The sequence below is a fragment of the Antechinus flavipes genome, chromosome 4, assembly GCF_016432865.1.
Source record: "Antechinus flavipes isolate AdamAnt ecotype Samford, QLD, Australia chromosome 4, AdamAnt_v2, whole genome shotgun sequence".
Lineage (NCBI taxonomy): Eukaryota > Metazoa > Chordata > Mammalia > Dasyuromorphia > Dasyuridae > Antechinus > Antechinus flavipes.
Window position 1 is genome coordinate 41,072,486 of NC_067401.1, and position 15,657 is coordinate 41,088,142.

Below are 15,657 nucleotides of genomic sequence, written 5' to 3' on the forward strand. Positions count from 1 at the left end.
ATTACAGCTGCTTTTCAGACCCAGTTCCTGACCTGCCTTAGGGAAACAACCGACTCGGTCTTGAAGCAGAATCGCCCCTCACGCGCTTCCATCAGCGGTGTTCTCCATATTTGCACAAAGCGCCACGCCCACCCACGCTCTTATCTAGAAGCCACCTTTCCCTGGATACCGGGGACCAACTCTCTCTCCTCCCCTCCCCCCTTCTATCGTTTTCTGTCTCTGACTCTGACGGGCTCTTTCTGACTGTCTCTCGCCGTCTCTCGGTTTCTGACTGTCTCTCTGTGTGACTCTGTCTCTGTCTCTCTGTACGTGTGTCTCTTTGTGTCTCTGTGTCTCACTGTCTCTGTGTCTGTCTCTCGCTAGCTCTCTAGCTCTTTAACTCTATCTCTCTTTCCACTCAACTCCATCCGTTCCTGAACACTCTAAGCCAGACAAATAACCTCCACCGCCGAACTCAAGCACCCTGGGAAGGATCCCGACCATCTGGGAGTAATTGGGACCTGATTACCCGGGAGCCCTCGAGGCAGGACGCCAGAAATCAGACAATCTCCAAACGGAGAAGGATGTAAGAGCAGGAGACTAATTGGGTTATACTTCCTAGACGACTCTGGCTGCCTTTCTCTCGGTTGTTCTCACCTCATTAGCATAGCTTTCTCACCGGATGAGCCACAAGAGGGGAAGTCCGCTATCTTTTCATTGGACCACGGGTTGCCCCAGCCAACTCCCGAAATTAAAGGGGAATTTAATAGAAAAGCTGGGAAAGGGCGGGAGAACAAATTTTAAAGTAGAAGGGACCTCGAGATTAGAGAACGTCTGTGACTTTTGAACTGAAGGGAGCTAGAAAGGAGCGTGGGTTTATAGTAGAAACAGAGGACAAAGATCGAGAAACAGAGACAGTCGAACAGGGAGAGGGATAGTTTCTCTGTCTCTTTATGCCTCTATCTTTCTCTCCCTGTGTCTTCTGTATGTGTCCCTGCCTCTACCTTTTTCTGTGTCTCTTTCTCTCCGTTTCTCTCTATGGGTGTTTTGATCACTCTCGCATCTTTTTTGTCTGGCTTCACTTTTAATAAGGAGGCAAAACGGCAAACCACTCATCCTGGTATTGCTTCTTTCTCAGTAGTTTCTATTCTCGTGTGTCTTAGGTGAAGTATTGGAAATTGAAGTTTTGTGAGCTCAGAAAAATCAAGAAAGTTCACGTTCTAGGGCACCTGTAAGAGTTTGTGGATTGTCAAATCCCTTTAAGATTAAATCCTGGAGCAACCGGCCTGACTCAATCCATCATTGAATCAACATTAAAACTGCTGGTTTCTTGAAACAAAGAAATGACTTTGTCCTTTAGGTATATCACTGATATGAAGTAAATTTGGTGGAGCAAATGTTTTGTAGCATCCAAGTTAAGTTTGTGCCCAATTTTCCCAGGGACTTGGGAAAGTGTATCTACAGGAGATGTTGCTCCCTGGTACTGGGCAACTGTTTTTCTATTCTTACTCCGTCCTCTCTGTAACTATCCCTTTATAAAAGGTAACTGATGTTAAATGATTAAATGATACTGCTATACTAATCACTGAGTTTATTCTTGATATTAGGAAAATTTTAACAGCCACTTGGTGACTGAACACAGTGGAATGGGCTCCAGGTGATAGCATTTGAAATATATACCATCCCCTCAGAAGTACCCCCTAGCACACTGAGAAGAGTAAGATGTAGCTAGTTATCTTTAGCCTGACAGCAGCACTAGTGGAAGTGTTTAAATAAAGTAAGATAAGAACTGAAACTGTGGTCTGGTTATGAAATCTTATAATGAATAATCTCTTAAAATATTTTTAAAATGCTAAATCAAGTCTAGAGGAAGCTGGGCCAAGATATGGGAAGCAAATATTTGTTGCAATTATTTCATCTTCCTATCCCACCAGAAAAAAAAATGGGGCAGATTCCTTTAATACAAAGATGGGCATGGTAGTTTGTCCTTACGGTATGGTAGGTTACGTATTGTGTATATATATGTGTATACATATAATTTAATGTGTATTTATGTGTACATATGCTTATATGTTTCTTTTTCTAGCTCCCTATACAGAGAGAGAGAGAGAGAGAGAGAGAGAGAGAGAGAGAGAGAGAGAGAGAGAGAGAGAGGAAGAGAGAGAGAGAGGAGAGAGTTCAGCTCACACTTAAGATGTTTTGAGAGGACTAGAACCTCGGGTATGAACGTTTGCTGACCCCATTCAGGTTGCTCACCTACCTTTAATGTCCACCTGCCACCCAATTCTCACCAATGGCTCCAAAAAATGGTAGCATGCGCAGTGGCCACATTCTGTATAACTGTCTTGGAAGACAGGCTAAAGAAAGTTGAGAGTAACTGAGGGGATCCAAACTTGTTGGTGAGTTAGAAGGATGTCTCCTCAAGCTTATGAAGACTTCTCCCTGCGTAATGGGTGGAGGAGAACAATATACTCTAATGATCACGAAAAAAAAAACTGAAGCAGGGGCTGGAGAGCGCATGGACATCGAAGAAGTTAAGGTAGTCCATTCCATCCCGCCCCACCAATAATTCTCTTGAATTTCGGCGTATTACTGGACTTCTATGACGAAGAGAGAATGAGATGGACGACTTTACGCAGTTCTGCCTCACTTAAATCCAATTCACGAACTTATCAAAACATCACCCATGGTATCACTGGATCTCTTTGGAAACAAAGGAACAAACCAAACGCACACAGTGACAATTATCTTAGTCAACTTACAGGTAGAAGTGATACAAATATACACTTAGATTGCAACCTTGACAGTACGAGGAAGAGGGAAGCTTGGCTGCCTCCCATACAGAAATGGGTACCACCACCCAACAAAGTGTTAGTATTCCTTAGCTATTTTTGCCTGGGTAAGGTGCAGCAATAAATTCAGAACAACTTGTGTTTCCGCCCGGTTTCGAACCGGGGACCTTTCGCGTGTGAGGCGAACGTGATAACCACTACACTACGGAAACTAGCTGTGAGGAGATGTTTTACCATTTTCCCCTGAAAAATCAACTTACGCGGGAAATGTATATTTTAATGTATAACTGTAACTATGGAAGTTGTGAATAATGAGAAATATATTGTATCTTGAATATTGAACTGTACTGGCTCGTCCCATATTTATAACTGTTCTATAGAGATTGAAGCTCCATCTCTGATACAAAGAGTCTCGTTTTGCTCTTACTGGCCCCTCTAACTTTCACTGTTCTGCTCCCCTCTCCATGTCAGTCCAATCCTCCGCTTCTCTGGCGGTTTTCTCTGAAGCTTCTTCCTCAGCCAATTTCCAGCAGACATTTCTCAGCCCTCCACTCATTACTCTTCATGATCATCCTATTCCCCGATCCTCACAGAAGGATGCTGGCTTCTCAGCTGTGGACTTGCTGACCTCAGGGCAGACAGAGTTTTCCAGGTCACAAAATAATTGGTTCCCATAGACGAGCAGAAATCTCATTACCCATCGAGATGGTGCTAGTTCCTATTATTATCTGATATGTTAGAAAAATGTCCTGCCACCTCCAACTCCAAATAGATCGGAAGCCCTTCTATGGCAGATGCTTTCTCTTGCTCCTTTATGTACTCTGAGTGACTCTCCTTCGTAAAAATAAATAGGTGGATAGATAAGTAAATAAATAAAATCCCTTAATGATAGTGGGTGATGAAGATAGAGAAATGACATAATTCTTTGCGTGCTGATAAAGGTTTAACAACGGGCAGGGGGGTGGGAGGTGGGGACCAGGACAGGGGTTGTATGCAAAATACATTTTTAAGCTTTAATCTGCATTATTGCCATTTTCTCCGACATTTCCCTGTCTACAATCAGTAAAACAAAAATCAAGTCCTGATTTCTAGCACTTGATAATTTCCTGGGTGAAAATACTCACTCTGAAAAGATAATAAATTAAATAAAGGTAGACTGCCTCTAGTCTGTGAATGGTTCCAGCTTCCCTCTGGTTGCCATTCTCAACCCCTACTTTCCCACTGTTGTGAACAGAACTGGATTTAAAATCCATTCTTATTTTGAGTTTTTCCTCAGATTCACTTTCATGAGTCTTTTTTCTTCTCTTTCCATTTTTCTATTCTCATCCTCAATCTCACCCCCTCCCCCATTTCTATTGTTTCAGGAAAATCCCTATATCTCTCTCAAGTCCTGCCAATGAATAACTCTGGTTTCCAGTGTGAGAAGGGCTCAGGGTGTCTCAGCCCCACCGATAATTTGAGGAAGGGAAGAGTTTAAAAACAGAGAGTGATTTGGGATTTATCTATCCTTTCCCAATCAGGCAATTTTCAACTTCAAAACTGGAAATTCGTTTAGAAGGTGAATAAGGAAAATCTGAAATCTAGTCTTGGCTGAGAACAGCCTTTAAGAACTTCACAATGTCAATGCACAAGCAAGCACTTCAGACACTCTGTCCACAAAAGTCATTCTCATTGGAGACTATAGGCTCAGGGAATAAAATATTTTATTGAGAGTTTCCTATTGTTGTGCCACAGTTCCCTTTTATTGTCCTGACTCAGTTTCCCCTATTGTCCTAACTCAGTTTCCCTAATGGTTCTGCCTCAGTTTCCCTAATTTGTCCTGCCTCAGTTTCCTTAATTGTTTTGCCTCAATCCCCTTACTTGCAAACCCAGCCCCACTCCTGTGCATTAAGACTGGTATAACTCAGAGGTTATAAATTGTCAATGTGTAAATTCAGAAAAGGGGAATCCAGACTTTCTGTCTGTAACCAGACACTTTTTAAACTCACAGTTTGTTAGAATTTATGGTCCTACCACCTTAGCCTGGCAGAACTGAATTAATGGTTCCTGCCTGGAGATTACCACTCACCAGACTTTGGACTCCACCCCCCCTACCTTTGTTTAACTACTGTATATAAATATGTCATGGAGAACTCACGATGGATGCTAGCTGCTGGATTCTTGGGGATGATAATCTCATTCAGCCCTGGGACCAAACCATAGATCCATTTGGTCCCAGTAAATCTCTCCCTTTCAAATAAAATATTAAAAACTCTCAAATCTCTATCTTGCCTCAGTTTCTCTAGCATTACCCTATACTCAAAGAATCAAATTGTAGGCTCAGGGAATAAAATATTTTGAGAGCTATGTGCCGTTACTATACTAAGCTCTGATGACACAAAAGCAAAAAGATGCTGCCTTCAAGTAGCTTACATTTGAATGAGAAGGCAACATAAAAAGGAGGAACTGTTAAAGGAGAAGGAGGGAGAGAGGAAGGGATGAGACGCATAGTGACTAAATCCAGAGTATGAGAGATGGCTAGTCAAGACCCTTTCCCAAAACTGAGGTTCAAAGAAGAATTTTGCAAGTGGAGAAAAGTACCACAAGAACAGAGTGAGGAAACCATGCATGAAGCAAAGTGGCCTAGTCTGAAAAATCAAAGATGAATATTAGGAAAGGAAACAAGCATTTACATGTGAAGGTCCTACTATGTGTCAAGTGGGAGCAGCTGAGTTCAAATTCGACCTCAAACATTATTTATCTGACTCTGGACAAGATACTTAAACCTTTGTTTGCCTCAGTTTCCTCATCTATAAAATGAGCGATATCTTTGCCAGTATCTTTGCCAACTCTCAAGTGATCACAGTAAGATTCAGAGGCAATTGAACAGTAAATGTGCCATTGCTTTAAAAATGTTACCTTGCCTGATCTTCACAAGAGGCCTGAGGAAAAACCCAGTTGGTATCAAAGGCTTTACCTTCACTTCAATTTTATCCTGACTTTAAGACATCATTCAAAATGGAAAATTTGAATACAAATGTAGCTATATATTGCTGATAAAGCTTTCACTTGCTTCCTCTTCTCCCCCTCAACACTTGCTCACAATCAATCTGAATTGAAAATGACTTCAGAGACTACAGAATTTACTTGAAGAAGCCTCCCTCTAAATTACCAGAAAAGTGGTCACCCACTATTGCATTTGGGTAACTATTAGTGTTAGAAAGTTCTTCCTCACTAAATTTGTCTTTGAATTCAAAACCGGAAAGGTTTCCTCAAATGGTTTTTTCCTTCAAAAGGTTTTTACAACCTTTTTTCTACTGTATCACAATTAAAAATGAGCCCAATATTCTGGATGAGTAAAGCAGGATAGAATAGGACTGCATTCCCAATTATCCTAAAGCTATTTGATGGGGTACGTGAGATTGAAACGCGGATACTTATGTGAGAACAAATAATGAAGAGCTCACTTACATTGCTAGGGATAAATTTAAAACGCCACGACCCGGCGCACGAAGAATCGAACCCACTTGACATCATCAACATACCCCAGCAATCGAGCCAACCAACCAACTTACAAAGTGTGCACTATATCTTAATATTGAGTCCTATAAAGACATTTCTCCCTGACAGTTAAAATTCTGGACTCATTGTTGCTTTATACAAAGTTATTTTCGTTGCTAAAGATAGTTCTGAATTTCCTCAGGCCTCTGTCGGCTGTCTCCTGACACAGCACTTTACTCACAAATCACGGAATCAGGAAGTGCCAGTAAAAACAGACTCTCTCACACTTAGAATGTTAACTGCTCTCGAGATTCAGAATCTCTTTCAGCTCATAACTAATAAGTCTGACTGCTGACTCAGAAAAGAATCATTTCTTTTTTGTTAAAGATCTAATTAATTTCACTTTTCATGATGTTGTTTACTGCTGGAGATATTTGATGTCTTTCAATTCCCCTATTAAAGAAAATACTCTTTGATGTGTATTTAGGAAAAAAATTATAGCATTCCAGTTACAACTGGAAGGGACTCTGCAATGATAGAAATATAAGAAGTGAAAGTAAATAATTCTCTCATTTATGTATGTATGTATGCATCTATCTAATCACCTACCTCCCTATTTATTTATTTTTATAATAAATGGGTTTTTTTGGCAAATAACACCTGATTATCAAGTATTTTTTTTCCTTTTTATTTCAAATCCTCCACCACTAAAACTAGTAAAAGAAAAAAAGAAAAATAAAAGCATTGTAACAAAAAAATATAGTCCAGTAAATCAAATCCCATATTGACCATTTCCAAATATATATATGTATATACATATGCATATATATGTATATAACATATGTAGATGCATATACATATATATAATTTTGCATATTAGTCCATCATTTCTAACTCAGAAGCTAGGTAGCATTCTTCATTATTAGTTCTGTAGAACCATGATTGATTATTTTGTTGACTGGAGTTCTTAAGTCTTTCAAACTTAATTCATTTGTACAACATTGCTATATCTATTGTATAAATAAATAACTATTGTATAAATTGCTTTTCTTCAGTTCTGCATCAATTCATAGAAATCTTTCTGGATTTCACTGAAGCCATTTCTTTTATAATCTCAATAGTATAATGCTAATATGGTATAATAATTAAATATAATCTAATAGCACAATAATTATAATACTAGTTAGCTAAATGCTAACTAATGTGTAAATCACAGTACCTAATATCTTCCCTTTTAGCTCCTTTGATCCTTACAAAACCCCTTGGAAATAAATGCTATTATTATCTCCATTTTGCAATTGGGGAAATGAGGCAAACAAAAGTTAACTTGGCTAAGTTCACACAAGTAGTAAGTGTCTGAGGGTGGATTTGAATTCAGATCTTCCTTATCTGTAGCTATCTTACCCATTATATACATATACCATAATTTATTCATCCATTCTCCAGTTATTAGATACCACTTTGGTTTACAAAAGAGTTGCTGGTACTGGCTAAGAAATAGAGTGGTGGATCAGTGAAATAGATTAGGTACCCATAGTAGTAAATGATCACAGTAACCTAATGTTATTGCCTATTTGTATCCTTTAAAAGCACCATTTATCAGTTGGTTAATTCTCTAAATCAAAGACCCCAGCCTTGAGGATAAGAAGTCACTATTTGACAAAAAAAAAAAAAAAAAAACTGCTGGGAAAACTAGAAAACAATAGAGTACAAATTAGGTATAGATCAATATCTCACATCATGACCCAAGATAAGGTCAAATTGGTAAATGATTTAGACATAAAGGGTGATAACATAAGTAAATTAGAAGAAGTTATAATTTTCCTGTCAGATCTATGGAGAAGGGAAGAATTTATGACAAACAAGAGAGAGAGAACAGTATGAAATGCAAAATGGATAATTTTGATTATGTTAAATTAAAAAGCCTTTATTCAAACAAAACTAATGCAACCAAGATTAGAAGAATAACAGAAAGCTGGGAAACGGTCTTTACAGTAAGGGTCTCTGACAAAGGCCTTATCTGTGAAATATGACTTAAACAAATTTATAAGAATACAAGCCAATTTCCAATTAATAAATGGCCAAAGGATAAAAACAGGCAATTTTCAGATGAAGAAATCAAAGTTATCTATAGTTATATAAAGAAGTGCTCTAAATCGCTTTTGATTAAAGAAATGCAAATTAAAGCAACCTTGCTATATCACTTCACATCTACAAATTGGCTAATATGATAGAAAAAGAAAATGATAAAGTTTAGAGAGGATATGGGAAAATGGGAACACTAATACCTTGTTGGTGTAATTGTGTACTGCTCCAACTATTCTGAAGAGCAATTTGGAACTATGCCTAAAGAATAACCAAGCTGTGCATTTCCTTTTATAGAAAGGACTACTAGGTCTGTATCCCAAAGAGATCATAAAAAAAAAAAAAAAAAAAAAAAAGGGAAAAGATCTACATGTGCAAAAATATTTATGGCAACCCTTTTGTGGTAGCAAAATGTTGGAAAACTATGCCCATCAATTGAAAAATGGCTAAACAAGTCATGGTATGTGAATGTAATGGAATGTTATTGTACAACAAGAAATGATGAGTAGGTAGATTTCTTTCTTTTTTTTTTTTAATTTATTTATTTATTTATTTTTTTAAATAACTTTTTATTGATAGAACTCATGCCAGGGTAATTTTTTACAGCATTATCCCTTGCATTCATTTCTGTTCCGATTTTTCTCCTCCCTCCCTCCACCCCTTCCCCCTGATGGCAAGAGTCCTTTACATGTTGAATGGGTTGCAGTATATCCTAGACACAATATATGTGTGCAGAACCAAACAATTTTCTTGTTGCACAGGGAGAATTGAATTCAGAAGGTATAAATAACCCGGGAGGAAAAACATAAATGCAAGCAGTTTATATTCATTTCCAGTGTTCTTTCTCTGGGTGTAGCTGCTTCTGCCCATCTTTGATCAATTAAGGCTCTCTTTATCGAAGAGATCCACTTCCATCAGAATACATCCTCAAACAGTATCATTGTTGAGGTATATAATGATCTCCTGGTTCTGCTCATTTCACTCAGCATCAGTTCATGTAAGTCTCACCAGTCCTCGATGAGTAGGTAGATTTCAGAAAAATCTGGAGACTTGTACAAATTGATATAAAGTGAAATGACCAGAACCAGGAAAACACTGTATATTGTATCAGCAACCTTGTGTGATCAACTATGAATGACTGAGCGCCTCAGCAACACAATGATCCAAGACAAGTACAAAGGACTCATAATGAAAAGTGATATCCATATCCAACTAAAGAACCGATGGATTCTGAATGCAGATCAAAGCATACTTTTTCACTTTATTTTATTTTATTTTTTTTCCTATTGACCTGTTTCTTGTTTTACTTAATTGTACAAATAAAACCTGTATCAAATTGCCTATCATTTTAGGAAGAGGGTTGGGAGACATTTTGGAATTCAAAATCTTGTAAAAATCAATGTTAAAATTTGTCTTGACATATAACTGGGAGAAAATAAAATATTATTTAAAAAATAAATATCTTTCTATAGATAAGACAATTTTCTCTTTGATCTCTATGCCCAGGCCTAGTATTAGTATAGCTGAATTAAAATATACGAATAGTTTAATAACTTTTGAGGGCATAGTGCCAAAATGCTTTCCAGAATACCTATTACCAATTCATAGCTTTTTTTAAAATAACTTTTTATTGATAGAACCCATGCCAGGGTAATTTTTTACAGTATTATCCCTTGCATTCACTTCTGTTCCGATTTTTCCCCTCTCTCCCTCCACCTCCTCCCCAAGATGGCAAGCAGTCCTTTACATGTTGAATAGGTTACATATATACTAGGTAAAATATATGTGTGCATGTCATCCTTTTTTAATGAACTTTGCCAGTCACAAAGGGATTTGGGATGGGTCTTAGTTACTTTAATTTGCATTATCTAATTATTTGTAGCATTTTTCCTTATGACTATAGTTAGCTTGAATTTCTTGCCTTGAGAACTACCTATTCGTAATCTTTAAAAGCACCATTTATCAATTGATTGATTCTCTAAGATACTTTTTTTTAAAGTCTTATTGATGTGTTTTGGTTTTATAATATTTTTAGGTTATTATTTTAACAGCAAGTTTCTCTGATAAGTGTCTTATTTCTCAAATATATAGGGAAATGAATCAAAATTTTTCAACATAAAAGCCATTCTCCAATTGATTAATGGTCAAAGGATATGAACAAGCAATTTTTAGAAGAAATTAAAGCTGTCGATAATTATACAAAAATCTCTAAATTACTAATAGTTAAGAGAAATATAAATTAAAATAACTCTGAGACCACCTCACACCCTCAGATTAACTACCATGATAGGAAAGTAAAATGACAAATACTGGAGGGAATGTGGAAAAATATGGAAAACAATATACTGTTAGTGGAACAACTGGTCCAAGCTTTCTGAAGAACAATTGGAACGATGCCAATAGGCCTATGAAACTGTACATGCCCTTTACCCCAACAATGTCATTACTAGCTCTATACCCTCAAAGAGATCAAAGTGAAATCATGTGATTATAACAATCAATGCATAAGAAAAGCTTTTAGTAAAATAAAACACCCATTTTTGTAAAAACAAAAAACCCTCAGAAGCATAAAAATAAAAAGGATTTTCCTTAAAGTGATAAAATAGAATATATTGAAAATCATGAGCTACAATTATTATAATAGAGAGAAATTGGAATTCCTTCCAATAAATTTAGAGTTAAAACAGTGGGGAAATTAATTTCCATAGAAGTAATGGCCACTCATTGATTTAATAGCAATAAGAAAAGAAAAAAAAAATTGAGGGAATAACCATGGGCAAGGAAGAAACTATCATATTATTTGGGGGGAAAGCAACAATTTTGTGTCTTCTTAAGTACATCATTATATTATTTACCAAAACACTGATGATTTTGCTTCTTTTTTATCTATACTTGTTTTCTCCTTTCCCAAAGACAACACCATGCATTAGGAAGTTACAGCTGTGAGATTTGTGGTCATTTCATTATGATGTGAACTGAATTCAGTCTAGTTGAGTCCTCCTTGGAGACTTCCTTAACTCTGAACCTAGGAGGAAGCTGATTCACTCTCTTCACCTCCAGGAAGCCCCCTTTTGGTTCCTGCAACCAGAAAATCAATTACTGTCTCATTTCTACTGTCTGTGTTTGTTCAAACTTAACAACTTTGTAGAGCTAATTATGAGTATTTCTAAATTGAACAAAAAATTTTAAGCAAAAAGAAATAAAGAAATAGCATTGAGGATGCTTTATAATCTGAACTTGAATGCTTCCAGACCAGTTATTCCTTAATGACCCCAACAGCTATTGAAAGAGGTGCTGAGATGTGGATCCTTCTGTGCCCATTTCTCCAAGCAATGCTAGATAGAAATTTTGAAACTAATATCATGAACTAGTCCTGAAATCTCTGCCATACTTTTCAAGTTTCATAACTGAGTTGGTTACTGATATCCAGACATAATTGCCTCCATGCGAAAGCCAGTTCTGTCATTTCAATCACCTAAATGATTAGATAATGGTTTATCCTGATTTACTTCACCAGTTCTCTTCATCCACTTCCAGTCTACGTCTTGTATTGTCCTTTCATTGTCTCTTTTATATCTTGTTTTATAACTCTTAAGGCAGAATATAAAATTAATTTCTCTTATTATTTCTAATGAAATTGGTTTCATTGGAAGCAGTAGCTGGGAAGTGATTGAAGATTAGAGAGATGTGGAGATGGAAGGATAAAGGAAGCATTCTTCTGGAGAAGATGGAAAAAGAAGCACTTTACAAAAGCACTTTTTTGGTGAGGGAAAATGTTAGAATGATATGAGATGAACAGGAAGGGGGTGCTATGAAAAACCTGAGAAAAGATGAAAAGATTTGAAATGACTTCTGTGGTGAGATAGAAAATCAAATTGGAAGATATGAAATTATCCTGGTACACTGATGAATCAGTTGAAATTATATAACATAAATTTGTGGTGAACTTAATCTGCACAGGTTCATGATTTTTTCCAACATACTTCAGTGCAGGAGAAAGAAAGTTTAGTAGTTGGAAAGAGATCAATTAAAGGAGGCAGATGAAGTAATCTAAAATTGGGATTTAGATAATTGCAGATGACAGTAGAATAAGGAAGCAAAGAATTTGTCTGTAGGCTTGAACTGATTCAATAAACGGTCAAGATAAGGAGGATAGGAGAGTATAGCCAACAAAATGTTGAAAACCCAGGAAAGAACAGAGGGATGAAGACACTAAAGATTAAAATGAGGATGAAGGAAAGGATTGGAAATCATAAAGCATAGAGAAAGATGGAATGATAAAAGATTATGATCAGATAAAGGAATCCAAAATTTGTGAACAAACTGTACAACTTGTGGGTTGGTCAGCCATCGGAAATTAGTAAATGTCTATTTTGTATTAGGCACTAAAGATACCAAAAAAAAAAAAAAAGGCAAAAGGTAGTTCATTTCTTTGAAGAGCTCATAATCTAATGGACAATATTAAGAAATGGTGTGGTGGAGTAAATAATGGAAAATGAGTAGATTAAGGAAGTAGGAAGTTAGGGTAGCCAAGGGAGCTTCAGTATAGATGATGAAGTCTCCTAACATGAAGAGTTGAGATGAAGAGAAAGACTATGATTCAAATGAAATAATAGAGGAAGGAGAATGTTCTAGAGATGGATAGACAATTGCCATTCTGAATTAGATTGAGTAAAAAATCTATATAACATAAGCATCGAAAGAAGAAGTGCCAGGGATTGATAATAAAAAGCAAGGAATATTCTAATTTCCTCCTCATGACCAGTTTGGGAAGGGAAGGATATGAAGGAAAATCCAACCAATAGTGGAAAGTGTGATCTGAGATGTTGTGTCATCAGTGGGGAACAAAGGTATTATTATCATCATAAGGGTTTATTAAAATTATTATTTTATATTATATGTATTATTACATATTAGTTTATTCAATATATTATATGTTAGGATTTATTCAAAATTCCTGGGATGGGGATAGTATGAGTTTGTGGGCATAAATTAACCAGTAAGGAATGGATCCAACAGAAGATCCAGCTTGGTTGGAAAGAGGTCAGAGGCCTGTCTGAAAGACACAGGCAATTAAATTGTTCAGATTCCTCCTTTAAGATCCAATCTTGTAGCAAGTGTTGCTGTTATTATACCCTATGAGAAACTGGAATGCTGTGGCAGACATTTTGGGTGGGGGAGTATTTGCAAGACTGGATGGATGAAAAAGTCATGGGGAAAGAGGCTGATCTAGGATTTGGATCCCAGCACAGGAGAAAGCCAGAAGGATGTTGACAAAACAAAACAAACAAACAAATATAGATTAATAAACCAGTGAATTTATTTTCCTGTTCCTAGTAAACTCTCTGGGTTCCATTGTCCTAGTTCTTAGATTTCTATACTGGGACTCAGGAGTGATGAGAAAACTCTCAATAGAATTCCATCTTGACCTTTCTAATGCCATTCTCTTAAGATGAACATGTCACATATCTTGCTGATATCTGCAATATCAAGCCAGTGATAATACCCTCAGTTCCTGTTTTAAGTAGCTAGTTACATACATGCTAGACACATGTATCAGTACTTTGCCCTTCTGCTGTTTTCTGATAGATTCTGTTTACTGACACGGACCCCTTTGCCATCCTCGTTTTCTGATAAGGAAATTCTTCTCTCTCCATACATGTTGGTGCAAAATTCCATTGTACCTGTCCTGCTTTTGTATTCAGATCCTGTATAAGGTACCTGAAACTGGTTCTCTGAACTCACTGGCTTATTAGTTAGCATTCAGTATAAGCTTTGCCCCAAGTGTAATAAGTTGGAGCTGTACCTGTGTCTGTCTCCTCTGCTGGTTCATTAGCAGGGACAAGTTTGCCACTGAGAGATTTACTACAACATAAGTCAGTCAATTGGAGATTGGGACATTTGCCTCTCTCTTTTCAGGCAAGGGCCCACCATTCCTACCCCAATCCCAACCATACTCACAAATTGGGTTTTAAATTATAAAATTCCTGTATGGTTTTGCAACCACAAAAGGCATGATTTCTCACACACATACTCCAAGAATCCCTAAAACATATAAGGGAATCCAACTAGTAACCTGGACAAAATCCCAAGGCATTCCTTTCCACAGAGGGCAAATCAAAATCCCCTAGGTACTTCAAAAAGCACAAAACATTCAAAAATGGTTCCCAGGGATCCTTGAAACCAAAAGGAATCCTGCTTAAAGTTCAGATATATTCCTTTCTACATAGGGCACACTGAAATTTCTCCAGGAGTCACTATGCCATAGATAATCTCCTTGGAGTTCCATGCAAATTTTCTCTAGGTCCTTATAATAAAGGGCACTCCAAGCTGCCCAACAATAGAACCAGCAGGTTCAGTTTTAGAAGTCAAGTAAGAATTTGTCAAGTAAGAATTGACTAACCCATGGACATAGAGAAGGTTCCCAAAAGAGATAGCCCAGCTTCTTAAACTGGTTTGTGACCCTTATATGAGAACATGCAACTGAATGTGGGGGTTGTGAAATTATGATTTATTATCAGTAAATGTTTGACTTGTATTTCATAACTATTTTATATACCTATATATCCAGTCATGTAAAAATTCCTTGGATGAAAAAAGTGAAGTGGAAAAAATTTAAGAAACCCTGAGATAAAGTACCTGAGTTTGACCATTTGTTGTTGTTTTTTTAAACTTTCTCCTATGGACATATTATATCTCAGTGTTTATCACATACTGGTAAGTAGTAGGGGTTTAATAAATGTTTATTGGATTGACCTGCTTAAACTTGAACTGATTGAACTAGGAAAATTGAGTGTAAAATTATAATTTAAGATAAGTAGTAAAATGGACAATTTTTCCTCTAACTCATTCTGAAAACTAAGGAATCTAATGATAAGAATCCCTCCAGCAGTTCAGATAAAGGACCCAAGGTTTTTATCAGAGGAGCCACCATATGCTCACTCTTCTAACTCTACTCACCCACATTATCTCTTGAGCTTCTGCTCTGAGAGTTCTGAGAATAAGCCTAAGGAATACTCTGGCATTATTACTTGTAAGTCCTTATGCTATTGTGTTTCCCAGAATCAATCACCAGTTAATATCTATCCAATATTATTAACCAATTTATATTAACTTGCTTTTACAAAAGGATATTTACTAAGTGTATATCATGAAAAAAAAATACCCCAAATCAAAAAAGACCCACAAAGAATTGGAAAATAAATAGATGCCTGTCAATTGTGGAATTGTCCAGATCTGCTTATGGGAGGGCTTCAGTACCAGCCCAAGCCCTGATCGTGGGTGAGGAATGAAGAGATGGAACTCAGGGAAATAGTTAAGC

General features: G+C 36.9%; 1 non-coding gene across 1 annotated transcript; it reads right to left on the reverse strand.

The window, feature by feature from the left end:
- Positions 1-2,910: 2,910 nt before the first annotated feature.
- On the reverse strand, positions 2,911-2,983 carry TRNAV-CAC (transfer RNA valine (anticodon CAC)). Its single transcript has one exon. It is a non-coding gene; the product is annotated as a tRNA-Val (tRNA).
- Between the last annotated feature and the right edge of the window lie 12,674 nt (positions 2,984-15,657).